At 49.6% G+C, this 27,080-nt stretch overlaps 1 protein-coding gene across 2 annotated transcripts in view; it reads right to left on the bottom strand.

Moving 5' to 3' along the window:
- Positions 1 to 24,193, bottom strand: part of PIK3R5 (phosphoinositide-3-kinase regulatory subunit 5) — a 73,951-nt gene extending 49,758 nt beyond the window's left edge. For both annotated transcript variants that reach the window (XM_065910478.1, XM_065910479.1), the window contains exon 1: positions 24,073 to 24,193. The gene's annotated coding sequence lies outside the window, so the exon portion shown is untranslated. The remainder of the gene's footprint in view (positions 1 to 24,072) is intronic.
- Between the last annotated feature and the right edge of the window lie 2,887 nt (positions 24,194 to 27,080).

Here is a 27,080-nt window from a genome sequence, read left to right as displayed (position 1 = left end):
GCAGTGGGTCAAATCATTAGTATCACTTTGAAGTAGTAAAAGGTGTAAACGATGTTTGCGGTACTGCAAAGCGATATGAAAACATCTGGATTTCTACTGGTGACCAAGTCATGGGAGCTACTAATATGACTCTAGTTTGCTGCCTACATTCATCACGGCAGGAAACACTCAACTTCAGTTAGAGGCGGGTGACAATAAGGATGTCTCATTTTTCTCATCCCAATTCACAGACCCCTGGATAAGAGTCTCTGCTCCCCAGCAGCTATGGGACCAGGGGAAATGGGAATGTGGGCAACAGAGGAGGGAGGGGAAGGGAAGCACCCCCCTTCCCCCACGGAGTCAGCTGCAGCCCCAGGATGATCAGGAGTCCCCGCGTGAGGAGGGGGTCACGTTCCTGTCCACTGTCCTTCCTGAGCTCCAGAATTCCTCAAAACCGCTTCTCTTCTGGGAAGCTCCCTAAATGGTCTTTCAGTTTCTCAGACTGGTTCCCATCTTAGTCTGTTTTACCATTCTTATCTCTCTCTGGACAGCTTAATGCCTCTTCAAACAACACCCCTGAGAGGTTTGGGGAGTTTCTCATCTCTCATATCACACTTCTCATATGACTTCAGAAGGGCAGCCCCCGGAGAAGGGGAGGCCCCACTGCAGGCGTGGTGCAAAGGTGAGAACCTGGGGCAAAGTCCAGCAGTGTTGGGGGAGGGGGGCGCCTCCCAGGGCAGAAAGGTCTCGCCTCGAGGGGCTGCCTGCAGAGTGGAGGACAGTGGTCAAGTTACATAACCTTTCTGGACCTCAGTTTCTTCAACCATAAAATAGGAGACAGGCCTCTCCATCATGGTACCTTAAGGGATGAGGAACAGACAGCAAGAACGTTCAAGTACACCTCTAAACCAAGAACCAGGCATGCTCAGAGCTCACCTCTGCCAAGATGAGGCCCGGAAAAAAAACTCACCAAGGGACACTGGGAAGCAGAAGCGCTTTCTGGTGCTTTAACCATCTCTCAATGTACAAACTGGGCTTCCCAGGGGGCACTAGTGGTGAAGAACCCGCCTGCCAATGCAGGAGACATAAGAGACACCCAGTTCAATCCCTGGGTTGGGAAGATCCTTTGGAGAAGGTCATGGCAACCTACTCCAGTATTCTTGACTGGCGAATCCCATGGACAGAGGAGCCTGGCCAGCTATAGTCCATGGGGTCAGAAAGAGTCGGACACAACTGAAGCAACTTAGCATACAAGCACAATTTACAAAATGACCGCAGCCCCGGCCCCTGCATTTCTGAGACACAGTCAGGGAAGGGATGACCTGGGGAAGAGCTGGACCCAGGCCTCCTCACCCCCTCCCCTCCCCGTTCTTCCTGTTTAATCAAGGCATCCAACCTGGGGGCCCTGGAGAGGTCCCTCCCAGCCTCTGTATCTCCATAGATAAAGTGACTTCTGAGGACCCCAGCCCTAGTCTGATCCATGGGGGATGAAGGACTTCCTGTCCCAGCCACATTGCCCCCCAGTGTCAGCAGGAGGACAGCTGCCCCAGCAGGTCCCCGAGGGCAGAGCCCACTCTGCTTTCTGTCTAACCACCACGATAAAGCTGGGGGACGGGGAAGGAGCAGAAGGGCAGGTGCAGGGGAGCCAGACTGCCCAGAAGCACGTGCCTGAAGTTACAACATCACCAAGATGCGGCACCTGTGTCCGTGGTTCCCTGGACCCGCTTCCTCCCTGCAACAGTGATTGGGGGTGGGGGGTGGTGGCAGAAGGCAAGAGGGAGGGAGAAAGAGGATGCACTGGACTGAGATGGGGGGAGGAAGGTCAAGGGGGAGGCTTGAAAGGCTGGGTGGAGCAGAAATACCCTTAAAACGTCCTGAGACTGAGACGGATGAAGGCGGCTCGAAAACAAAAACAAAAAAGTCAAAATGTACACCGGCAGCCCCAATGTTTCCTGTTTTTCTAACAAATCACCAGTGACTTCCAAGAAAAGCGAGCTGTGCTACACTCGGCCCTGGGCACAGCCGCAGAATTTGCACATCTGGCCTGTGCTTCGAGAGCGGTCCCAGGCACAGGATGTGGCAGAGCCGCCCCAGAGATCTGCAGCTCAAGGATGCTCAGAGGCGGGACGCTGCCTGGGAGACAGGGAAGCAGAAGGTCCGAGGGGCTGAGAGGGCCCTTTCGGAGGATGCACGTAGATGGGCTGTGCCATGCTCATCTGAATTCCTGAGTCTGGTCAGGAGCGTGTGGGGGCTCCAGGGAGCAGACAACCCAAGAACCCCAGGCCACCATCTCTCCCCAACCCTGCAGAGACCCCACTGAGCCCCGCCAGCAAACCTCCCCTCCCTCACTCCCCCACAGGCAGGGCTGGGTAGGAGCTGTGGATGCAGGGAGGGAGACAGAAGTGCGCCAGCCTGCATCCGCCCTCAGGCTTTATTCCTACTTGGCTGCTACCCCAATGGGTAGACCCGATCCTCAGACCCGATCCTCGACAACATTCACACATATAAACTATTTGAAAGTAAGTTTCAGGGCTTCCCTGGTGGTTCAGTGGTGTTAAGAACTCACTTGCCAATGCAAGGGACACTGGTTCGATCCCTGGGCCGTGGAGCAGCTAAGCCCATGTCCCACAACTACTGAAGCCCACATGCCCTAAAGCCTGTGATCTGCAAAATGAAGCCGCTGTTGAGAAGTCCATGTTCCGCAATGAGTAGCCCCGGGTCTCTGCATTTAGAGAACACCGATGTGCAGCAACTAAGACTCAGTATAATCAAAAATAAATAAAACTTAGGAAAAAAAAAAAGTCAGTTGCAGGTTGTAACATCATGACAAGTCACTCCTCAACATCAGATTGAACCATATTAAATAGGAACAGATATCAACATGATCATATGGCTCAATCTACTATCCATCAGCAGACAAATGGATGAGAAAGTTGTGGTACATATACACAATGGAGTATTACTCAGCTATTAAAAAGAACACATTTGAATCAGTTCTAATGAGGTGGATGAAACTGGAGCCTATTATACAGAGTGAAGTAAGTCAGAAAGAAAAACACCAATATGGTATATTAATGCACATATACGGAATTTAGAAAGATGGTAATGATGACCCTATAGGTAAGACAGCAAAAGAGACACAGATATAAAGAACAGACTTTTGGACTCTGTGGGAGAAGGCAAGGGTGGGAAGATTCGAGAGACTAGCATTGAAACATGTATATGGTTCAATCTAATATTTTACCATGCATCCCTTAAGGACAAGGACATTCTCTGACCTGAGACCATTATCACACTGAGCAAAAGAATGATGTTACATAATGCCATCTGCTATGCCCCAGGGGTGTGAATATACTTGCAGAGCATCTGCTCTGTGCCTGACTGCCCACCAGCCCTGCATCTTGGGGAACCACCTCCATTTAGAGGCCAAGCATTGGGAGGAGAGCGTGCCGCTGGTCCTAGCAACCTTCTTACCCTGGGAGCTGATGCTGGACAGGGTACAAAGCAAACATCTGAAAATCCACCACAGCCCGGTGACAACATAAAATGAGAATTCCTCCCCAGGGAAACAGAAGACAAGTCATGAGGCTTATTTTCCAAAGACGGTCACGGCACCTCCCATCCCATGGCTTCTTCTACAATGCAGCCCTGACACTTCCCCAAACAAGAGATGGAGTCTAATTCCCTCTCCTTAAACCTGGGTGGGGGACTTCCCTGCTGTGTGCGTGCATGCTGAGTCACTTCAGTCGTGTCTGACTCTTTGTGACCCCATGGACGGTAGCCTGCCAGGTTCCTCTGTCCATTGATTCTCCAGGCAAGAATACTGGAGTCAGTTGCCATGCCCTCCTACAGGGGATCTTCCTGACCCAGGGATTGAACCACGTCTTTTATGTCTCCTGCATTGGCAGGTGGGTTCTTTACCACTAGCGCCACCTGGGAAGCCCTCTTCCTTGGTGGTCCAGTGGCTAATACTCTGTCCTCCCAATGCAGGTGGCTTAGGTTTGATCCCTGGTGTGGAAATTAGATCCCACATGCTGTAACTAAGAGTTCACATGCTGCAACTAAAGATCCTGAAACTTTAGTGTGCTGAAACTAAGATCCAGCATAGCCAAATAAATACATATTAAAAAATAAAAAACCAACACCTGGATGGGCTTGTGGCCACTTCAACTGATAGATGACAGTGGAGGTGAAGGGAAGACAATGAAGCTGATGCAGCTACTGCCTCATTTCCTAGAAGACTTGCATCTGGAGCTCCGAGTCGTGGAGTAAGAAATCTGACTACCCATTTGGAGGTCGCCATTTTGTGAGGAAGCCCAAACCACATGGGGAGGCCACTTGCAGGCACTTCTAACTTGTAATTCTAGTCCCCAGCTGTTCAGGTCTTACCAGCTGAAGCCTCAGACATCACTGAACACAGACAAGCCATCCCCAATAGCCCAGCCCAAACTCCTGGTCCACAGAATCCATGAGCATATTAAAATGGTTAGCCTCAGGCTTCCCTGGTGGTCCAGTGGCTAAGAATCTGCCTTGCATGCAGGGGACACCAGTTCGATTGCTGGTCTGGTAAGATCCCACATGCCACAGGCTAAGCCTGTATACCACAATTACTTAAGCCATGCACCTAGAGCCTGTGCTCCACAACAAGAAAAGCCACCGCAATGAGAAGCCCACACACGGCAACTAGAGAAAGCCCATGTGCAGTAACAAAGACCCAGGGCAGACATAAATAAATGTTTTTTTTTTTTTTAAATGGTTAACATCTTCCACCACTACATTTTGGGGTAGTTTGTTACCCAAAAGCAATAGGCTGAGCCCCAGTGGCTCAGCAGTAAAGAATCTGCCTGCAATGCAGGAGACTTGCAGGAGACATGGGTTCTATCTCTGGGTTGGAAAGACCTCCTGAAGGAGGAAATGGCAACCCACTCCAGTATTCTTGCCTGGGAAATCCCATGGACAGAGGAGCCTGGCGGGCATGTGGGCATGGGGTCACAAAAGACTTGGACATGACTTAGTGACTGAGCATGTTTGCACATTACAAGCAATAGTATCTGGAACATATGTATCTGGCATAGACCCCACACCCTGGTAGAGACCACGCCACATGACCAGAAGGCACCAGACTATGTGTTCAGAAGAGTCCAGGTGGAACAACTGGAAAGAACGTTACTCAGACATGGGTGCCATCTGCCAGGCAGCTCAGACAATCACAGCAATTCAGAGGTGCAAGGCCCATAGTGGTGTTCAACCTAAATTCACTTACTCAAATAAACTCCTCTTATGGAGTGCAGATGACCACAGGATGTTGGGCTGACCAAAAAGTTCGTTCAGGTTTTTCCATCATATCTTACAGAAAACCCAAACAAACTTTTTTGTCAACCCAATGCTTTGCTGGATGCCATGGTAGATACAAACATCACTGATACATTGCCCTTTTAGATACAGACTCTTGTTGACGCCAGCATGGAGATGGCCACATTCTGTGAACCAGAATGACCAGGGCAACTTGCCAGGCACACAGCAGCTTCAGGACCTTGACACCTGCTATTCCCTCTGCCTGGAGTGCTCTGCTCCCAGATGTCTACTTGGCTAATTCTCACTCCTCCTGGTCTTTATGGTATGGTCTTAATTTGGACTTCTGGTAAACCCCATCTCTGGCACCTGGTGCTTCATTTTTCCACCTCTCTTATCACCACCTGACACACTATTCATGTTACTTAGTATATAAATAATAAACCATAATGGGCTTATTGTCTGTTCCTCTCCTCCAGCCCCATTAGAATGTCACTCCATGAGGACTAGGAAGAGTGCCCGGCACATATTTGCTGAGTCAATGAACAAATAACAAAATGAATAAGTGAATGACCAAAAGGTTCCAAGAAAGGTAACAGAAGAGAGAAGCATGTGGGATCACACACATCTAGCCTGACTGAGACAAGGATGCTGCTTTCCTTCTATGAATCATAGAATTGGGTCACCATAAGGCCAAGGACGGCCAAGGGCATCAACTGGACAGAAGTTGGAAGCTTCCTTGGGTTAAAACCAGGCCATCTGAGAACGCCTTGTTCCTCTGATCATCTCATCTCTTGGAAGTGCAAGGAAGCAATGAGGAAAAATAATAGTGTGTCTTGTGTCTTTAACTCTGACCAAGAATAACGGGAGGTTTTTGTAAAATAGAAGAGAGGGGGGAACACGGGGGAAATGACCACATCATCTCAAAGTATGGACTAATCCTAGCAGAAAATGCTGGAGAGTCAGACCCACATCTTAGACTTTAAGGAAGCAGGCTCCTAAGAGGCCAGGAACCCAAGAGAATGGCTTAGCAGGAAGAAAATTCTGAAAATTAAATTGGAGGCAAGTCACAGAGTCTCACAAAAACAAAGAGGGGGATGTCAGGGGCCAGTGTGACCTCTTGGGGCATGCATAAAACAGGGAAGTGAGGACCCCAAGTAAGATGGAACACTGAAGATCGAGAGTGAGCATGTCACAAAAGGGAGGCTGGAGAAAAACACAGAAGACATCAAGAATGGCCTGGAGAGTTGTGTTCAGAACCTAAATTCAAAGCGATTAGCCTGGCCATTCAGGACAGATTGGGGCATAGTTACAGATGCTGGAGAGAAAACAGAACTGCTCCAAGGCTAGTTCCTCCATTTTTTTTCTCAAGGAGAATAGTATCCTATCAGAAAGGATGGATCAAAGATGGCTTGTTCAGTCAACAGCAAGGATGTATTGTCTACTATTTGAGGGTCTTACTAGGCACTGAGGTGGGGAGGGGTTCCAGAAATCTCAAGGCATTCACGATCAGAGGAGAAGATGAGGCCCAAAGGTCACCAGGCAACGTGGTAGGACCACCACCAAGAAAAAAAAAATTATTAAAAAGACGGATAACTTGATAGAAAAATGGGCAAAAGACTTGAACAGACCCTTCCCCCAAAGAGGATCTCCAAGTAGTTAGTAAATATGCCAAGGTGCTCAATTTCATCAGTCACCAGAGAAATGCAAATTCAGACCATGATGTGATGCCACCAGACCCACCTGAATGGCTGAAACAAACAAGATGGGCGAGCGCTTCAGGAGGTGAAGCACCTGACCCCTCACGACTGCAGGTGGGGTGTGAACTGGTCCAGCCACTTTCCAAATGGAAAGCACTACCCACCACGGCATGACCTGCACCTGCCGCATATGACCTACACCTGCCGTATAACATGGCAATTCCACCCTTCGGGTACATGCTCAGAAGATACACACCAGAAAGTTCAGAGAGGCACCATTCAAAAGAACCTCCAAGTAGACCCTTTGAGGTAGGGCATCTCCGTGTAAATTTATAAGACACAGGTACGATGGAGGAGGGACAAGGTCAATTAGCAAAGTTTCTTCAAGAAGGTAACTCCCAGTGGCTAAGACTCCAAGTTTCCACTGCAGGGGGGCTCAGGTTCAATCCCCAGTTGGGGAACTAAGATCCTGCATGCCGCACAGCATGGCCAAAAAATAAAAATTTTAAAAAAGATTTTAAAAAAGAAGGTAACTTCCGAGATAAGTCTACAGAAGTAGCTGCCTTGGGATTCAGGCACAGGGTGGGGAAATGGACAGAATCAAGAAGTATAGACAGCTTGGTTTCTGCAGGGAATGCCCAGGCATTCAGAACTACTGGAGAGTAAACGGTGACACAGGTATGGGGAGATAAAGATGCCCAGGCTGGGTGGCACCCTGCGAATGGCCTTAAATATCAGGGAAAGTGCTTAAGGGTTTAGTCCAGTGCCACGTGGAACTATGGCCAAATTTTCAATGGGTGAATGTCTCACTGACCTTGGAATTTAAATGATCACACCAGCAAGGGGATAAAGGGGAGCCTGAGGGGAGACGGGTCCGCTGACATAAAGGGCTCTAAAGTCAAAAGCCACTGCTTAAAATGAGTTGAGGATGGCAGATGAGTATAAATACCTCTCAGAGTCATAAAGAAACTTGAGGTTGTGAAAGGGAACTGCTACTGATACTCTTTGAAGGATCAGAGAAAATGAAAGATGTACGAGAGAAGGACAGGATGAGATAAAGACAGGACAGACACAAGAAAAGGCTGTCCCAGTTTTGGAGAACTTAACAGAAGTAGAATCTTGGAAACTACAGTCTCAGAGTCTGCCAGCCCCCCATGACATCATTCTCTATGTGTTGAGAGGTGTTATGTGTTGTTAAGAGGTAGTTTGTGAACAACACTCAGGGAAGGATCCAGGGACCACCAGGAGCAAGAATGGATTCACTAAAAGGGGATGACTCAAGAAAATGCACAAAAACAGCCTATCTGAATTTCAGCAAGTCCTGCTATAGGCTCATGACGGTGTAAAAAAAAAGCAAGTACAATAATTACAAGATAAATGGACTCACCTCTGGCTTAAGAAACTCACCCAAGATAGCCAAGGGTCTTCATCTGTGGGGTCACCTCTCCTAAAATGCCAGAGAACTCTGCTTTTGGTCCTTTATAGCAGTGGTCCCCAGCCTTTTCAGCTCCAGGGACAATTTTTCCATGGACCAGGAGTGTGTGAGGTTAGGATGGTTTCAGGATGATTCAAGTGTGTTACATTTATTGTGTGCTTTATTTCTATTATTATTACATCAGCTCCACCTCAGATTATCAGGCATTAGATCCCGGAGGTTGGAGACCCCTGCTTTACAGCATGTCATGGTAAAAACTGTGGTAAATATAAACAACATAAAAGTTACCATTTTAACCATTTTAAACTATACAGCTGAATGGCATTTGGTACATTCACATTACTGTGAGACCATCAGCACCATCACCTCCAGAACTTTTCCATCTTCCCAAACTGAAATTCTTTCCCACTGAACACTAGTTCCCCACCCCACTCTTTCCTAGCCCCTGATAATCACCATTCTACTTTCTATCTCTATGAGTCTGACTGCACTACGAACATCACAAAGGTCGAATCAGACAATATTGTCTTTTTCTGATGGGTTTCTTTCACTTAGCATAAAGTCCTCAAGGTTCATCCATATTATAACATACATCAGAATTTCATTCCTTTTTGAGGCTAAGTACTATTCCATTGTGCGTACAGATGTCATTTTGTTTACTCCATCTGTAGATAGACATTTGCGTGGATTCCATCTTAGCATGCCATTTTCTTATTAATGGTTTTCAACAAGGCTTAGAAGGTAGGCTTTTGTACAATGGAAGGGATAAAGAACTTTTATATAACATTGAAGAGTCAGAAAGATCTCAAACTAGTAAAGTTCAGATGTGGATTGAGACTCATAACTGTCTTTCCATATCCATTCTCCCTTCTTCTATAGTAATGTAACTTTTAGAAAATTTAGATTATAGTTCCCAGATTCTCTTGTAGCTAATTGTGGCCATTTGATTACATTCTGGTCAATGGAATATAAATAGATGTTGATAAGCACAATTTCCAAATCATGCTTTTAAAAGGGACAGGTGTGCCTCCTTCTTCCTCTTTCTTCCTCTTGCTAGCTGGAATGCAAACCCAATGGCAATTGCTAGAGCAGCCATCATGCGCCATGAGATGAAAGCTACATGTTGAGGAAGACAAAGCAACAAGACAGAAGGAATGTAGGTGATCTACGAAGTTGCTGTGTAAAGACTGGACCACTTACGCTCAGACTTTTACATGAAGAAGAAACAAAGCTCTATCATGTTTAAGCCACTATCATCTCTGAAATAACAAAGAAACCAATATACTAACTAATAGTTCCGTCACCACGCAGTTATCTAAGAAGCACGATTGTATTTGTTTGTCCATTACTGTCTCATTTAGATACAGCTGGTGGGATTTCCCCCAAATTTGTAGGCCATGTTTTAAGGTCTGACCTTAAACAGAGACCACACAATGTACCCAAAATTCCCTTATAAGAGGACACATCATAAAAGCTGAAGTCATCCTCCTGAGAAATAGCACTTATTTCCCATACAGTGTGCCCACCTCTGTGTATCTCACTCTAGGGGGAGCAGTAGTAATTGAGTTATTTAAAGGTCAGACATTCTTCAGAGCAAATTGGCTTAACTAGCTAGTACTAAAGCAACTCAAGTTGAGAGGGTACTGTTTTGGTAAATGATTAGAGATAATCTCTTCCTGGTGATAAGAAGGTATCCTGAAAATAAAGTATAGATGTCACAAAACTCTTCCTCCCTAGACAAGATCAAACAGTTCAGTGAAAAATTATGTCCTCCAAACAAAACTATGGAGATAATACAAAGATCATTGATTTCCCGGGAGCAGGGGGAGAAGACTAGACAAAGCACAGAGAAATTTTAGGGCATTGACAATACTCTGTATGGGGGGGTCCCTGGTTGCTCAGCTGGTAAAGAACCAACTTGCTAGCATGTAGGAGATGCAAGCGATGCGGGTTCGATCCCAGGGTCGGGAAGATCCCCTGGAGAAGAAAATGGCAACCTGTTCCAGTATTCTTGCCTGGGAAGTCCCAAGGACAGAGGAGCCTGGTGGGCTACAGTCCTTGGGGTCACAGTCACACATGACTGAGCACACATGCACACATGCAATACTCTGTATAATATTATAATAATAGATATATGTCATTACATTCATAAAATTCATAGAGTGTAAAAATATCAAGAGTGAAACCAAAGGTAAACTATGGACTTTGGGTGATTATGATGTGTCAATGTAGGTGTATCCGTTATGGATGGGATGGGGGCAAGGGTGGGAGTGGGGATAGGAGCTTGAGATTGACATGTACACACTACTATATTTAAAACAGATAGCCAACCAAGATCTATTGTACAGCATGGGGAGCTTGGCTCTATATTCTGTAATAACTGGAATGGGAAAACAATTTGAAAAAGAATGGATACTTGTATGGATATTACTAAATCACCTTGCTGTGTACCTGTAACCAACACATCATTGTTAATCAACTATACTCCAAAATGATAGGATGGGAAAAAAAGAAAAAGAAAAAACTATACTCCAATATAGAATATTGAGTATATTCCATAATGTCTTGAATATATTCCATAATGTTCCAATATTCCATAATGTGTTATGAAAAAACCCAAATGAATCTTCTGGCCAACCGAATAATATAAATGTACATTCATCCTTGGTGTAAAACAACATGTGCCCGTCTGATGAGTGATGTTGATGATGTGCGGGGCAGGGGGTAATATGACAAATCTCTGTACCTTCCTCTCAGTTTTGTTGTAACCTTAAACGTTCTAAAAAATTAAGCCTTTAATTAACAATAATAATAACGTTCCCACCTCCAACTACTGAATAGGTCTTAGAAGCAAGCAGTCAATGAGAAGTAATCTCATCTTGGAAAATGCTGAGTGGGTAGGAGAAGGAAAACCGGAGTCTCTGAGAGGACTGCGCCCTGAACTCAGCCATGGTGCCAGCCTAATCCTTCCACAGCCCCTCCACAGGAACCTTGAAGGGAAACTAGTAGAGTTGAGGCTTGGTGCAAGAAGGGGCATTCTCAGCCACTACATCCATCTCAGGGGGGACGCAGGACCATGACAGCACCTAAAGGGAATGGGAAATTGGGGGCATCTCCTTCTGTCTCCATTACACCCAATACTCGGCCCAGTATTGAGGGCTTCCTTCTGGCTGTTTCCACAGAGCTCCGCCATCTTGTTTTTTCTGGCCCACTCGGGTGCCTCCTGTTAGAAAACGCCGCGGGAAGAAAGAGCCACCTCTAAGGACCGGTGGTGAAGGCCTTTATTGGGCGGTCGCTCTCGGGCAGAACTCCCGGGGAGGGGCGGGTGAGTGAGGAGACAAAGAGAGTCTGCGAGGAAGGAGAGGTGGGGAGAGGTTTTATATCAAGGCCAGGCGTCCAGGTCAGGTCCTTCTATATAAGGAAGAAAGCGCGGGCTACAGCGGCGGTGGGTGTCCAAGGGCTCTGTGTCCCTTCCTGGTAGTACCAGGCTGCGGGGGGGGGGGGGGGGGGGGGGGGCGGTCCCCGGGGGCGGGGCGGACGGTCCCCGGAAGTTTAGCCAGCCTCCGGAACCTGTCTGCAGCACTTTTTCAGGGCAGGACTCAACACATCCGACCTTTCACCTCCTAGAACGACCTCCTCTCCCAACCCCCACACATTACCTCCCATGCCTTGGACCTGAGGTCAGCAGCCTCACTCGTTCAGAAATATGTTGTTTTTCTTGATGCCACACAAAGCTCGTGCTCGCTCAACACAACCTCTCACCTCCCTTCTCAGCCCCACCCCTCAGGCTGACCTCTGCCACTTTCAAGTAGGAGGTTTGAGTGTCAGATTCTTAGAGGGCTGCGCGCGGTTGTTTTTCTTGCTTCGCGCTTTACGTGGTAAACCTCCCTACACAGACCAGAATTATCGCACTGTGATGCGTAGGCCCACGTGTTGACGGCGCGGGCGTCCCTAGCACCTCTGCCCTGCTGGGGTGCAGCTTCTGTTTCGCATCTTCTCTCTACTGGGTTCGGAGAAAGCAGTCACCAAAGAGAACAGCCTCAGGGCATCAGAAGTCACGTGGTGGGGTGAACACCATCTTTGGATAGCCTGCTTACTAGAGAGAGGACACAGGGTCCCCCTGTCCCCAGGCCCAAAAGAGCGCGAGGCACGTTCCCAGACCTTTCCAGGCGCCTATGTCGGAACCCAGAGACGGGGGCCCTGGACACAAGCCTCTGTTCTTGTGGGTGCCATGGCAGTGGTCCCAGGCTGGTGGGGGGAAGGGGCAGCTTTGGCCCCCTCGGCCCATTTCTCTGGTGGGTGAGCAGAGGGGCGTCACTTGCCATGTTGAATGAACTTGGAAGCACAACTGGAAGCTTCTCTCTCCTGGGGAGGCCTTTCCACTACTCTCTCCTTACCCCAGAAAGCCTTCTTCTTTTTAAAAAATATTTACTTTTTTTGGCTGTGCTGGGTCTTCGTTTCTGGGCAGGGTCTTTCTCTAGCTGGGGAGAACAGGGGCTACTCTTCATTGCCGTGAAGGGCCTTCTCTTCTTGCAGAGCACAGGCTCTAGGCGCACAGGCTCAGTAGTTGTGGCACACGGGCTGAGTTGCTCCACGGCATGTGGAATCTTCCCGGACCAGGGATCCAACCTGTGTCCCCTGCATTGGCAGGCAGATTCTTAACCACTGGATCACCAGAGAAGTCCCAGAAAGCCTTCTTTCCTCTCCAAAGCAGTAAAGAAAAAGAGAACCTTGTCCTTGTTTACCTTGCTTGGGCATGACCAAGGGAATTTCTTTTCCCTCTAAAAGGTTCTACATTAGACTAGCTGGGCTGCACTTATGAACAATGCTTTAGAAGTTGTAAAGGGCGATGCGCAAATTAATTATCAGTCACATTTAATTTTCTCCCGGTTCAAAAACCTGAGCTTGTTCCATGTTGTCCTTGGCTTCCTCGAGGGTCAGCATAGCCAGACACCCCACCTTGGGATGTCTGAAGAATCCCAAGAAATCCTCCAAGCATTTCTTTGCCTTAGTGCCCCTGAAGACACAGCTCCTGATTGCCTCACAGTCAGCCTGGTAGGCGGGACAGGAAGCCCCTCTGCCTTGTAAACAACCAGTGTTGCAAACAGACACTTCCCCAGGCTCCTGTAACGTGGGGTCACCAGCTGGGAGTGGCTTGTTTGGGCTTACCAGGGGTGCCCAGCTGCTGTCTTGAATCTGAATAACTTGGAGGGTGGAACAGTTTCCCAAGGATGAGGGGCTTAGTAGCTGGAGTTTACCAGGGGCTTGATGCATTTGAACCCCATCTGTCCACCCGTCCCCTCCACCAGCCTGTCTTGCCCATACTGGAGGGTAAAGGCCCAGGACTTTGCCCCTTTGAAAGTGAAAAGTGTTACTCAGTCATGTCTGACTCTTTGTGAATCCATGTACTGCAGGCCGCCAGGCTCCTCTGTCCATGGAATTCTCCAGGCAAGAATACCAGAGTGGGTTGCCATTCTCTTCTCCAGGGGATTTTTCCAACCCAGGTCTCCTGCCTTGCAGGCAGATTCTTTATCATGTAAGCCACCAGGGAAAACCAAAAGGGTACCCTTACCTCAGGTGGGACCCACAGAATCCAGGGAGATGCCTGAGAATGCATTCTCAGAGGTTGACTGAATCCCACTCAGATGCCTGATCATCAGCCACCGGGGCTGATCCAGACTTCCTGTGTGCTGGGTGCTCCACCAGGCAAACATTCGTTCACAAACATGAACTGAGCACCGCCAGATGCTGGCCCCTCAGCGGGGAGTTGGCTCTGTACAAGATGGTTGGGAGGTTTTCCTCACCGGGAGGAGAAGGGAGAAATAAGAATACCCATCAGGTCTTGGGGAGGAAACTGAGTCAGGCCATCTAGCTGGAGGAGAGAGTGTGGATTCACGGAAAAGATTCGAAGAACAAGACTCGGCTTTGAAACTCCAAACACAAGACCTTGGACTTTGGACTTTCCCTAGGCGGCAGGTGGCACCAAAGGCTTCTGAGCGTGGTGACAAAGAGTTTCATTAGAAGAATCTCCTGGGGGAAGCGAGGAAGAGAGCAGGGTCCAGAAGGCCCATGAGCAAGCCTAGGATGCTGGTGACGAAAGCTGAGTTGGGTGACAGGGGGGACTATGGGGAAGTGAAAAGAAGCAAGAACCAAAGGAAACGCCATCAAAGCTGGCTGGAGAGTGGGGGACAGGAAAAGGGAGGGAGCACTCAGAGGTGACTGCAACGTCTCCACTCCAGACCAGGAGTCTGGTTTCACTAGAGATCCCCAAATGGGGAAGTCTGGAGAGGAAGCCTGCGACGTGGATGAAGAGCTGGGCTCCAGAATTGTGTTGACATCGAAATGGTAAAATTGACCAGCATGGACTTGGAGATGAGGGTCTGGGTGAAGGCGCTAAGCATGATCTGGGACAGCAAGAAGAGGACCGTGCAGAGGAATGCCAGGAGGTGCATATGGTGAGGAAGAGGCTCTAGGTCAGGGTGTGTGTGTGCTCAGTCGCTCAGTTGTGTCTGACTCTGTGACCCCATGGACTATAGCTCTCCAGTCGCCTCTGTCCATGGGATTTCCCAGGCAGGAACACTGGAGTGGGTTGCCATTTCCTTCTCCAGGGGATCTTCCTGATGCAAAGATCAAAACTGCGTCTTCTGCATCTCCTGTGTTGGCAGATGGATTCTTTACTGCTGAGCCACCTGGGAAGCTCTCTAGCAAGGGGTTCTGGACATCAAATGCTACAGAAACTGCAAAGAGATGCAAACTAGTGGAAAGCCATTGGAATCTGCCATTACAAGGCCACCAATGACTTCAGAGGAAGACTTCCAGTAGAGAAGCCTGGGTGGAGGGAGGCAGGGCCCCACTGTGGTCAGAAGGACTTTAGCCTCTGGGAGTCCTGCCGTGACATGGGTACCATGAGGGAAGGAGCGGTCCCCTCTCTGCTCAGCCCATCAGAGCAGCTCCTATCAGTCTACTCTTGGAAAGAAGACTGTAAAACTCTTAGGATGTCAGGATATAGAGCCCCTTGAGCCAAGAGGGAACAGGCTTAGGGAGATGAGCAGCTGAGTGGGGGAGAGCTAGGACTAGAGATCTCAGCTCCTACTCCCATTCAGTAGTCTGAACATCACACCACAAACCCCCTGTGTTCACTTAAGCACAATAACAGGCGAAGGAGAGCTCTGAGTTTTGGGTTTTCTCAAAATGAAACTCTCGAGATGTCAGTACAGAAGTGAATGTGAAAAGCAAAGGCCCATTAAATGTTGGCTCAAAAACCCCAAGTACAAGAGGCCATTAATTCCCCCACGTGACCTGGAGGTGGATCAGGTTGGCGCTGACAGTTTCTCTGGGACAGCCACAGAGGAAGGTGTCTCTGAAGTAGTCCATTTTATCAGATTGCTTCAGAAGGAGCCAAGAACAAGAGACTCCCTCCTGCCCCCCACCCAAAAAAAGTCCATCTCCAGCACAGGAGATGGGCAAGCATCCCCATGTCCAACTGTGGCTCCAGGGTCTTACCACGCATGGCTCTGGTTTTCTAACCACCACCGAGCTCCTGCTCTGGGAGGATGGGCTCTGAAGACAGGCTGCAGGATTTGTGAGGGAACTGCCCAGCTGTGGGATTTGTTTATTCAAGGCCACTGAATTTCTTAAATTCAAATTATGTCATCAGAACAACCAACTTTCCTACAACCAGTAGGACACAGTCACCAAGATTTGGAGAATTACAGATGCTTAGAAATGAAGTGATCTGTCTCCATTCTCACAGCTTTCGTTTCTACATCTGACATGTGTTTTCCTTGAATGTTTCTCCCAATGGGGAACTCACCACCACAAGTCTGACCATTCCATTGTTATTCTGCTCTGAACTTCTCTAAGATCTTCCCTGTGGTGAGCTGAGATCTATTTCCTCACAATTCCCTTCATGGGTCCCTTTCCTCCTAGGAGAATGACCTCTACAGGGCAGGTCTTCACCTTTTCCAAAGAATTGTGCTTAGTCCCGAAGTAGAGTGTTAGTCGCTTAGTCGTGTCCAACTCTTTGTGACCCCACAGACTGCAGCCTGCCAGGCTCTTCTGTCCATGGGATTTTTCAGACAAGAATACTGGGTTGCCACTTCCTTCTCCAGCGGTTCTTCCTGACCCAGGGATTAATCCCATGTCTCCTGCATTGCAGGTGAATTCTTTACCCACTGAGCCATTGGGAAAGGCTGCTGCCCTTCAAATATCTAAAAATGAATATGACTTCTCCTTTATGTCCTCTTCATATAGAAAAACACCTCTCCTTCTGTAAACATGGTATATTGTGCCATCACTACCTTGGTTACCTTTCTCTGGGTATAAGATGGTTTATCCGCATCCCCACTAAACACAGCACCTGGCCTTGCACCACTCTCCAGATGGATGGAAACATCCAAGAGTGGAAATGAGCCTTCCCTTAGCTGAAGGGCAGGGAAAGGAAAGACTCATGGGAATCAGTGGAGAACTGCTGAAGGCTCAAGAATCAAAGATGACTCTGAGGTTCCAGCTTGGGAGCACTGAGGTGCTAGGTGTGTACCTGGGAGGACTAAGGAAGAGCGAAGAGGAGAGGAAGGCTTGGGAAATGGGAAACCAAGAATCCAGTAGCAGGAAACCTAAGATCAAGCTGTTCTTCCAACTTCGGAGACACAGATCATGCCCTGCTCTGCCAGCTGTCCCCAGAGCGCAGGAGAAGATGCTCATACTCACTCACTCAGTTGTGTCCGACTCTGAGACCCTGTGGACTATAGCCCTCCAGGATCCTCTGTCCATGGGATTCTCCAGGCAAGAATACTGGAGTGGGTTGCCATTTCCTCCTCCAGGGGATCTTCCCGACCCAGGGATTGAACCTTCATCTGCCTTGGCAAGCGGGTTCTTTACCACCAAACCACCAGGGAAGCCCCAGGAGGAGATGAAATGCCTCCAAAATCATTTTGCATATGCAGTACATCAAAACATGACAACAGCAGTATAAAAGAGGAGAATATGGGCCGACCTTATCTGTGAGCACGACTGCAAGAATTCTCAAAGGCATCGCAACAAATCAAACCTAGCACTGTTCTGAAAGAACAAAACTCCTTGACTAAGCAGAGTTTACTCCAGAAGGGCAAGCAGGGCTGAAGTGAAGGAAGTTAATGATATAACACATCACGCAAACCTATCTCAAGGTAAAAGAATACAAGGCTTTCCTAGTGGATGCTTCTAGTTGTAACCGACAAACCTAACTTCCATCCATGCTTTTAACAAATCCTTAGAAATGAGGAATTGAAGAAAACTTGCTTCACACATGGCACACGACTCAAGGCATCAGCTCTAAAGAACTACAACCACATCAGAGAAATAAAGCCCCACACTCACGCCAGTCCCTGAGAACAAGGGAGGCCGTGAGAATATTTGCCGCAAAAACACCAGCAGTGGCTGCCTCTCTGCTTCCTGGATCGTCTCTATTCATGAGAATAGCCACCAACACGCACCTTCTCTGGTCTCATTTCTAGCCTTAAGTCTTGCTCCCTGGCTGGGGGTAGGGGAACCAGAGCAGAGGGCTTCTTTTAAGGACACCACTAGCCAAAGTAAGGGCTTCCCTGGTGGATCAGCGGTAAAGAACCCACCTGTCAATGCAGGAGACATGGGTTTGATCCCTGGGTTGGGAAGATCTAGTCTAGTATTCTTGCCTAGGAAATCCCATGGACAGAGGAGCCCGATGGGCTACAGTCCATGGGGTCGGGCTACAGTCCATGGGGACGGGCTACAGTCCGTGGGGTCGCAGAGTTGGACACGACTTAGTGACTAAACAACAACTAGCTAAAGTAATGTTCTTCAATCATCTTGGAAATGGATTGAATTCAAGACTTGATAATAAACCCAGGAAGTGTGTGCATGGCTTGGGAGTGGTCCCTACGCCGAGCCCTGAGATCTCCCCAGGGAGAGATCCATCTCTCTGACAACAGCTGACTCCTGAATGGAGCCAAAGAAATCGGTGTATATTAAGTCTGTTTTCCAGATCAGAGGTTACTCACGTGGGTTCCCTGGTGGACAGCAGAGGTCTGAGAAGACGCAGAGGTTTTCTGCAAAACTTTGAAAGAGCATGTGTGTGCGTGCACACGTGTGCCTTTTGTGGGAAGATGGAGGGGATGATCTATGGCTTTATCAGCTTCTCAAAGAGGCCCATTATTGAGACTGAGTTCGAAAGTCTCCTGTAAGAGCAGCAGGTGTAGATGTAATCTCACCCAGAAAATGCACTGAGGAGGAGGGTAGCCTCAGCCAGGCTGCATGTAAGTGGCTGTGGGGAGATTTGCCTGATCAGAGTCAAAACCACCAAGTCACTCAGGAACAAACGCTCAGACCCAAAAGCCAGAGGTACATCCACAGAGACTTGGGGTCCTGGGAAGAAAACTTGGAAGGAAAAAGAAGGATGTGGGTGCTGAGAGGATGACTTCTTAGGAAATACACAAAATCTGGGTTGTAAGGACAACAACTCCGAGAGGGATTGAACGAAAGGCCAACGGGTGACACGGTGGTTTTCTGTGGATGGAGGCTCCTTTCGCTGTGGATGGCCAATGTGAGAGCAAATGCAAGGGACTCCTGCAAGGAGCCCCTCAGCAGCAAAGGAACTACTCTTTGGTGATGATCAGAACAAAAGAAAAGGGAGGCGCCCCCTAATAGTGTTTATGACCTTCATGCGACCTCGGAGGAGGGGAAGAGGCAAGGAGGGGGGGGAGACGGGGTGCAGGGGATGGGTCTCTGGTTTATGCCAGAGTTATCGCACTTGGTTTTTGCAGGAGACGAGGCCCCCACACCCCACAGAGATACTGAAAGGAATTCCTGAGAGGGTGCACCCAGAGAGGGCTTAGCACATGTCTGCTCAGTGTTGGGGATCATTTTTACCACTGGTATTTTCTTCTATTTTGTATCTCTCAATTCTCAACTCAAACGTGACTTCTTCAGGGAAGCCTCTCCTTAATCCTCAAACTATATGGGGCTCCTTTTCCATAGTCCCCCGGGACCTCATCATTCTCACGATGGAAATTACACGATAGGTGTCTAGTGTCCTGCCCACTAGACTAATTTCCACCAGGAGAGGGGGGCTTCCCTGGTGGTCCAGTGGTTAAGAATCTGCCTTCCCATGTAGGGGATGTAGGTTTTATCCCTGGTCGGGGAGCTAAGATCCCATATTCCACAGGGTAACTAAGCCCAAGTACTGCAACCAGAGAAAAGCCCGCAATGAAGACCCAATGCAGCCAAAATGAAAAATTTCCAGGAACGTTATCTGTCTCCCACAGGGTCCTCAGAGCCCCAGCACATACCTAGCACACGGAAGGTGCTCCGTGCAGAGGTGCTGAGCCAAGGAATGGACTGTTAGAGATGAGGAAGGGGCCGTAGAAAGTATCCATGCACTCTTCCAGGGAGATGGGGAAACTGACACTTCTGATGTATGTGGACTCACCCAGGGTCACAGGGCTGGGAGTAGGGGAGTCAGGCAGAAACACAGCCCCCCTGACTCCACAGAAGGCAGAAGCTGCCTTCAGCTGTCACACCCCAGCCCTGCCCCCCACAAGGAAACCACACAGACTCATTTGCCTAGGTCAACAACAACAGCAGCAAGACTCTTGAGGACATGAAAATGAAAAGCACACCGCTCCCTCTGGACCCCACCCTTCTGCCCCCCACAACACCCTGCGCTCGGCAGCCCCCTTGGCAGCCCCCACTATTGCTGTTCGTGGCTTTCTAAGAAATCCTGGGGAGTTTGATGGTGACAGCTGAACGGCTGTGCTGAGCATCAGAAGGCCCTGGTGACCCAGCCCCCATGTCACTGGTCAGACTCTGCAGGCCAGAGGGACCAGTGCTCCAGTAGGACACGAAAGGCACGAGGAGGATGGAAGGATGGCGTGGCCAGTGCTGTGGAGTGAGGAGGGGGTTGGGGAAGCCTTCAAAGATGATGAGGTTGGAGCTGGGCATCCAAGGATGAATTCATGGTCTGCCAGGCAGGCAGTGGACGCGAAGGGCAAAGTGGCGGGAAGGAGCAGCACGTGCAAAGGCAGAGGTTTGCCCCAGTTTCAGGAGATGAAGAAGGCAGGGTGACCTGACCTGGGTGGTAGAGGCCTTGTTAGGCATGCTAAGGGGTATGGACCTTCCCCAGAGGGCCAGGGCAGCTCGGGAGGATTTACAGCTGGAAAGTGACCTGTTCAGCTTTGTTGTCTTATATCCCCATGGCAACATGAGAGAAGCTGGACTGGGAGTTGGGGAAAGCTGGAGGCAGGCGTCTCCCACTAAGGACAAACCCTAAAGCTCAAAGCCATGCACCCCGAGTGCTAGATGCGGTAGACTCAAGAAGGACCCAATATCTGCTTGGTGCCACTGGTCACCCACTTCTTCCCATTCATTAGCCCTCCCCTCCAATCTCATGCACTTTGCTATAGCTATACCTCACTTATCCGGAAGCCACTTGGCTGATAACCCAACTATCCAGAACCTTCCAGCCACTAGCCTGGAAGCAAACAGAAAAGACCTGTAGACGGCCACATTCAGGCTCCCAAAGTCAGTTCCACAAGCCATACTCTCCATGCCCACAGGCACAGGCAGATGCCTCTTGGGCTGGGTTATCTCTGGTCATCCACCCAGCCCTGGCGCTTCCTAGCAGTATCGTCCTGGTCCTTAGTTTCTTCCTGCATGAAATGTGGATAATAATGGTAGCAACCTGAGTATGGCAGTGAAGATGAAAAGGAAATGGAGAAATACTTAGCCCACTGCCAAGGACCATGAAATGATAGCTAAAGGGGAAAAGGACAAAAAGAAAGATGACAAAAATTTTGTCCTGAGCAAACCCAAGGTATGCACAAAATGGCAGGTAGAACCGTTTAACATTTTCAAGAAATTATTAAATCACACACCATGTGCTAGATTTATAAAGGCAAGCAACACATTTTATAAGGACTTCTTTTAAAAACTGGATACCATGAAAAGTTTTGGTGTTTACAAGGTAGAGCTGGTAGAAAAAGTGATACGTGCAATTTCACTTATGAGAATGATGTAGTTCTGTGTGTACCCCTGTACATCGAAAACACCCCCCATATTTGTAAAATACACATCATATTTCACAGAATCGAAAAAGATGCCATTAATTGTAAGATGCGCCATTATTTTGGGCTTCCTTAGTCACTCAGTGGTAAAGAATCCTCCTGCAATGTAGGAGATACGGGTTTGATCCCTGGGTCAGGAAGATACGCTGGACAAGGAAATGACAACCCGCTTCAATATTCTTGCCTGGGAAAATCCTATGGACAGAGGAGCCTGGCGGGCTACAAGAGGTGGCAAATGACCTCGAGTCTACACCACCACCACCACCACATCATTATTCTGTGTGCCATAAGAAAGAAAGAAATATTGCCACCTATTATAATGGTAAGATACCATGGATGGTAAGATGATTTCAGAGTTGTTAAAATGTGAAAATGCATACATCGTCACATCAACGGAATACCCTAATAAGTAATATATGTTTGCTGTGCAAGTGTCTCAGCTTGCCTCTGGGCAGAAGTCAGACACAGTCTTTCCTTTGTCCACCCCCCACCCCATCTATGCAAGAACCTCAAACCTCCTCCTTGAGCTGATGACAATCACTCCATCTTGCCCCTCTAGATACTTCCTCGCTTAAGAAGCTGATCCAGGCTTTCAGTCCACCCACAGCTGAGGCAAACAAGTCTTCTAGTTCCCAGAGGTCCCACAGTAGTCTGGCCAGCTCAGTCCTTTGGGAGTGAGGCTCTCTGAACAAAGACCAAGTCAGGAGGGTTCCTCTGAACCCAAGCTGGAGCCTCTGACACTGGGCTGCCCAGGCAAAGGTGATTGCCTCTCCTTTTTCCACTTCTCTGCCGGAAGGCTGGTGATCAATGACTAACCTGTGGCCATGGAGGAGCCTCCAACAAACAGCCAGCCTCCATCTCCACATTATGACCCCTGCAGTAACCCCAAACACACTGGTTACCCGGTTAGCTTCCACTTGATTCTTCTTGAAAGAAAAAAAAAAGGTGGGGGGGGCACATGCTGGGGAGAGGCAGGCAAAGAAGACCGAAGTCTTTCTCTGTCCACTACAGCTTGTAGAGAAGACAGTTAGTTATTCCTCACCTAAGAGATTGGCAAGGGTCTTAAAACCCTGATGAGGGGCCTTCCCTGGTGGTCCAGAGGTTAAGAATCCCCCTCTTAATGCAGGGGATGCGCATTCAATCCCCGGTCAGGGAACTAAGATCCCACAGGTCCCCGGCAATGGCAACGGAGCTGCAGCAACAAAGAGCCCTCGAAACCAAAATTTAAAAACAACAAACAAAAAAACAATGAGGCCGGGCACACAAAGACTCTGCGCTGTCCCCAGAATTACCATCCTGGCTAGTTATTCTCCAAGAAGCAGGGGAGGGTCTTCTGAGCAGGAAGAGAGAGTAGATCATTCAAAACTGTCTTCCTGGAGCCACACCGCAGTGTCCCCGCTGAGGAAGCAGGTAAGCCCGAGATGCCTACTCCTTTGTTCTGCAAATACCCAGGGCAGCTCCCTGTGCAGACGCCCTGCTCACACTTTTCTCATTTGATTTGCTCCCCGAGGTTGCATGTTAGGGCCCATTTTGCAGATGGGGAAGTAGGCTGGGAGGGGGCAGTGTGACGTTCACGAGGCTTAGGGTCACACAGCTGGGCACAGCTGGAACCCTGGCCTCCTTTCCACAGCATCCAGGGTTCCCAAGCAATGGCGCCAGCCTCATCACTTAACGGATCTTATTCAAATTTTAGAAAAATAGATTCCAGACCCCACCCTTGGAAAGCTGTGCTGTAGAGGGGGCCTGGAGAAAGTGTGTTTTAACAAGTTCTGGGAACCAGTGCCTTTCTGGGTGGTCCCAGGCCAGGAGGAGGGAAGGCAGAGTGACCCCTGCAGGGAGGGAAAGATGGGGGACCCAGACAGAACCCTGGACGCACATAAACCTGGCCCAGTTCCGGCCCTCATTTCGCCCAAACCCACTCCTTTCTGCAAGAGGCTTGTAACTCACTTGATACCACATCCTGCTGCTTTCATCTCGCCTTCCTTTTCCCTCTGAACAATCTCCTTCCTCCTACTGACCTAAAGAACTTTATTTACCCAAGGCCTGGGATGGGCCAGCGCGCACGCGCACGCGCACACCCATGCACACGCGCACACAAGAGTCACGCAGGGACACTGAGGGGTGTAAACACGGATAAGCTGACAGTGCCAAGAGTGCGCTTCTAGAGAAAAGCAACCACTGTCTGGGGGCCCGCGCTCCCCCCTGGAGGTCCTGGTGGCTAAGGACCCCTGATGCCAAGGCTCCCAAAGAGAGAGAGCGCTCCCAGACGGGAGAGCAGACTCCTTGACCCGAAGACACAAGGCAGCTTCGAAAGAGGCAGCAGGAGGCTGCGGTCACACTCGGACCGCACAGACGCCTCCATCAGTGGCTACTTAGGTAAGGATGGACAGTCGCCGGCATACTTTTCTGTCTGTGAGATTACTGGGCACGCGTGTGTGCGGGTCGTGTCCCCGGCAGTGGGCCCTATTCTTAGAGACAGAAGACGGCAGGATCTGTCCAGCGCACCGCTCTCCAAGTGTCCGCGGGCAGCTCTGGTTCGGCCTCAAGCCCCTACGCGTGCATTCCGCGCCCCCGAGCCCCGGCCACACACCTGCAGTCCCCGCTGGGCGCCGAGTCCCTCTCCAGAGGCGACTCCCTGCGACTCTGGGTACCGTCGCGACCACCGCGCGGGAGCTGGGGACCCGCGCGGCGAGTCCCAGCATCGATCAGGGCTCCGCTCCGACGGCGGACTGGGGGCGGGGCCATGCCGGGGCGGGGCCATGCCGAGGCGGGGCCTGCTCGGGGCCGGGCGGGGCAGGCCGCCCAGACGGACTCTCGCGCCACCTGGTGGCCGGGCGGCGTCGGCCGGACGCCAGCCTGACCCCAAGCAAGCATCCTCGGAGCACGGCCCGAGCCCGCCGCGTGTTTGAGGAGCCGCCCAGCTCTGAGCTCGTCTGCCCTCGGAAGGAATAGGTCCTGGCCGGAGGCTGGCCAAGGCCTGAGGGACGCCAGTGCCTAGTACAGGCGACCCCCCCCCCCCACCCCGGGCCGTCCCCGGGAGTAAGGTGAGGCTGGACCCGGGGGAGCGGAAGCGCGGCTTGGCAGGGCGGGATGGGTGGGCGGAGCGGGCGAGGGGCCTGGGGTGGGGGCTTCGGGGAAGGAGGAAAAAGGGGAAGCTCCGACGAGCTGCTTCCTTCTCGCACTGCGCCCCAGAGCCCCACTTCCTCCTCCTACTTCTATTTTCTACGGGTGCTCTTAACCTTTAAAATGCCCGCACCCCTGCTGTGCACACGGGCCCCGCGACCCTCGCCCTTCGTCCTTGGGCAGAAATCTTTCCAGAAATACCAGCCCATCCAGACTTTCGGCCCGGCTGCCCCAGCCTCTGGTCTGACTTCCTCACCTTCCATCACCAGTGGCTTTGACTGCAGCCGTTTCTCCTGAAGGCGGGGAGGGGTCGTCTCCAGGGTCCAGGCCCTCTTCTGGCGCCCTCCCCCGCCCGTTCTCCCCACAGGCCACGCGGGCAGATGTGTTTTTTTACCCGGAGCTGGAAGAACTCTTAGGGATCCCGGAAATCACTACTCTTCCCCATGCCTCCGTTTCCTCGTTACAAATTAGGAATGAGAAGGTTGGCTGCTGTGTTGTGCGAGCAGCTCTGGCGACGAAAGAATAGCAGTTTATTTCAGAGGTCACAAAGGGCGAGGCTGGAATTTCCATTTTCACTCTTGAATGGGACTTGTGTCACAATATCTGTTAGAGGCGATCGAAATCGGCCACAAGATCAGCCGTTAGTGTTGTCAGAAGCCACAGCCCTACCTGAGGCTTTGAGAGATGGGACTGCCAATGGTTTTTCTTCTCCTGACTCACTCAATACCAAGAAAAAGCAACTTCCCCAAAAACATAGAAACAGAAAGTACTCGTGGATGGGCACAGAGAACTGGTCCCAGCCTCTATTAGAGATGGGAAGGCGCTCAGAACCGTCCAGCGCTTCTAATCTTGCATGGACCACCCTCCCGCCCGCGCGCCCCCCACCGTTTTACAAACAAGGAACCAGAACCATAAAGTCTGTGAGAAGACATCCTGGAGTCATCTTGAGAAGGGTAAACAAGGACTCTGGTCTCCCCAGTCCTTACTTTTTCCACCACAAAAAAAAAAAAAAAAAAAAAAAAAGAGAAGGGGGAAGAGGGAGGCAGCCCAGAGGTGGCCAAGTCGGGAGGAAGGGGTGGAAGGGCTCTGGAAGTGGGAAGTGCATAGCAAGAATGACACAGCATGAGCGAGATTGACATGGTGGATCCTGAGAACGCTTTGAAAGCTACAGGAGAAGTTATGGCGTCCTTGACTTTTTCCATGTCCTTGATGTCCCTGGAACCGGAGGTAGAGGAAAGCTGAAACAGAATTGTCCACTAGGGTTCACTGTCAGGGAGCTGGGCATCTCATGAAGCCCACTTGGTCCCATCCCACATCAGGGGGACTTCTGTAGTGGTCCAGTGGTTAAGACTTCTCACTCCCAATACAGGGTGCCTAGGTTGGATCCCTGGTCAGGGAACTATATCCTGCATGCCACAACTAAGAATTGCCATGCCACAGCTAAGACTGGGTGCAGCCAAATAAACTGAAAAAAGCAGCAGTGGATCCAGCTTGCCTGTTAATCATCCCCACTCTCCCCCTCAGCCCTTTCTGTGTCTCCCCATCCCAAGAGGGCAGACCAACCAGGAGATCTGATCAGCACTTGACACCTATTGGCCAGGACTTCCAACTACAGCCACCCAGGACCAGAGCAGGTTCAAGAGCTAAACGGCTCAGATTCAAGGACAGAACTGGCGAGATGGTGTTGGTTTGCTAGAGTATGGCATTTCATGATAGCATTGTGGATACTCTGTGCCTCCTGAAACAAGCCCAATGAACGTGTCAGACGCACCCCCTTTTTTTTTCCAGTTCAATAAGGTTTTCTTTTCCCTACACATCTTTTTCATATTCTTCTTACTAGTTTCTTAGCCGGTGGCATCTCACATTGTATCTTTTCAACAGACACACTTTGTGTATTAAGCATTATAGGAATATTCTTCACTTCCCCTGAGAATTATGTGTGCTTCCATTTCTCCCGAAGCTCATATCTCTCTTGGTCTCTTTTGTTTTTCCGAATTTGCTAGGGAAATGATTACACACTTTCACCTAATTCCATTATAAGAAAAATAACTACACAATTATATAAGTCTGACAGCTGACCCTTGACCTTGATGTCTGGGAACAGTATGATATGGAGACAATAGGATGTGAAAAAGATGTAAATGAGGAGTTCTCTACAGTAGACCCCTCACCCGGGGGGCAATTGAGCTCTCTGTCACCCTGTGAGAACGCAGGACTCACGTGGTCAGATTTTATCATTTGTAAAGAGAAACCAAAAATTGGAGCTCTTAGTCTGAAATCTCCTGATTTTTAAACGCTGGAAACTAATTCAACACAGTATTTTACCCACCCCCCCCACCCCGCCTTGCAAGCCAAACCAGACGTGACCTGCCAATTTTCAGTTTGTGACATCTGTTCTATATTATACAGGTGGGAACTGCACCATGAGACCTCAGGTATTCCTGTTAATGTGAGCTAATTTGTTCCCACTGACTC

This window comes from Muntiacus reevesi, chromosome 18 (genome assembly GCF_963930625.1).
Source record: "Muntiacus reevesi chromosome 18, mMunRee1.1, whole genome shotgun sequence".
In the NCBI taxonomy this organism is placed as follows: Eukaryota; Metazoa; Chordata; class Mammalia; order Artiodactyla; family Cervidae; genus Muntiacus; species Muntiacus reevesi.
Note: the sequence above shows the minus strand (reverse complement) of the source record. Positions and strands in the feature narration are given on the sequence as shown.